Raw genomic sequence first — 2,151 nt, 5'->3', positions numbered from 1 at the left:
AAAACCACAACATCTGCTGTCTCCAGGAAACACATCTAAACCACAAGGATACATGCAGGCTCAATATGAAAGGAGAAAAAAAAACCATGAGAATGGAAACCAAAAGAAAGCAGGTATAGCCATTCTCATATCAGACAAAATTTATTTTTAATCAACAATGGTAAATAAAGACAAAGGTGGTCATAATACTATAGTAAAGGGAACAATTCAACAAGAGTACATAACAATCTTAAAAATACATGGACTTAATCCACGAGCTTCCAGATATATAAATATAAAATTCTACCACAGCTGTAGAGCTAAGCAAAGAAATACACAGTAGCATTGTAATTGCCAGTTACTTTAACATGGCAATGTCAGAGATGGACAAGTCATCAAAGCAGAAAATAAACATTGGACTTAAATGTGACTCTAGAAAAAATGGATCTAATAGATATTTAAAGAATATACTACCCCAAACAGCTGAATATACATGCTTCTCATTAGCATATGTGATATTCTCCAAGACTGACCATATTTAAGGCCACAAAACATGGCTCAAAAATTAAAAAAATTAGAAATCATAGCATATATCTTTTCAAACAATAGTAGAATGAAACTAAAAATCAATACCAAGAGTAACACTCAACTTTGCACAGTCATGAATATTAAACAAACTTCTGCTGAACAATTATTGAGTCAATGATGAAATTAAGGTGGAAATAAGAAGATACCTTGAACAGAATAACAAAGAAGACACAAGTTATCAAAATCTATGGGATTCAGCAAAAGCAGTTCTAATAGGTAAAATGTAGCCTTCAGTGCTCATATCAAAAAGTCAGAAAGATAACAAATTAACAACATAATATCGCATCTCATGGAAACAAGGACAATAAGATCAAAACCAAAGTCAGCACAAGAAAACAATGAAGCACAGAACAGAACTAAGTGATATGGAAAACAAAAAAATAATACAAAAGGTCAATGAAACAAAATGTTGGTTCTGTGAAAAGATAAACAAAATTGATAGAGTATTTCTAGATTAACCAAGAATATTACAGAAAATTTCCAAATAATCTCAATCAGAAATGAGAAAGGAGATAACACAACACATAACAAAGAAATAAAAAACACCATCCATGAATTCTATATGCAGATAAACTAGAAAACATAGAGACAATGGGTAAATTCCTGGGAACACAGAACTTTTGAAAACTCAGTCAGGAAAAAATAGAACTCCTGAACAGACCAATAATGAGAAGCAAAATTGAAGCAGTATTAAAAACTCTTCTACAAAAAAGAAAAATCCCTGACTCCATGGATTCACAGCCTCATTCTACCCGATCTACAAACAGCAATTTGTATCCACACTGCAGATAGTATTCCATAACACTGAGAAGAAGGGAATCCTCCCTAACTCAATCTATGATACAAAGACAGTATCATGTTGATACCAAAGCCAGGAAAGGCCACAGCAAAAAAAGAATAATACAGACCAGTATCTTTTATGCATATAGATGCAAAAAATTCTCAGCAAAATATGAATACTAAAATTGAACAGCATGTCTTTAAAAAATGCAAATTACTCTATGGGTTTTCCCACTGTATTCTGAATCCCCAGGGCTCTGAAGGCTTCTAATCTCCCTGGGCAATTGATGATGGCCAGGGTATTACTGAATATCTATTGCAGTGACCTGTACTGTTTTGAAATCAAAATGTTATTGAAAAACTTTAAACAGTCTATTTGGCAAAATAAGTAAAAGTTGGCTGAAAAGTCAAGCAAAAACATCTAGCATCCTTACTGTTAAATAGGGAGATAAGGATAGATGATAACAGCAAGGTATTCACATAATCATCAATGTGTATGCACAATAAATATCCAAAAATATGCCAAAGCATATTAGCTGATGAAATGCAATTAAAATTTCCAGAAGAATTTAGATACCTTAATATTAAAAAAACTATGTGAATGTGGATACAGATTTATTCATAGTTTACATGTAAACATAAATTAATATGCCATTTACAGAGAAACCCATCTGGAGAATATGTACTATTTGATATACAATGGACATCTTAGGTCAGGAGTAGGGATTAGGCAAGTGGTGGATGTAGGATAATTTCATTTTATCAATATATACTTCTATAGTGTTCAAAATATTATAATTAGAA

This window comes from Otolemur garnettii, unplaced genomic scaffold (genome assembly GCF_000181295.1).
Source record: "Otolemur garnettii isolate 467f Iridium unplaced genomic scaffold, OtoGar3 scaffold00268, whole genome shotgun sequence".
Taxonomy (NCBI): Eukaryota; Metazoa; Chordata; class Mammalia; order Primates; family Galagidae; genus Otolemur; species Otolemur garnettii.
This window is presented reverse-complemented; position numbering follows the sequence as displayed.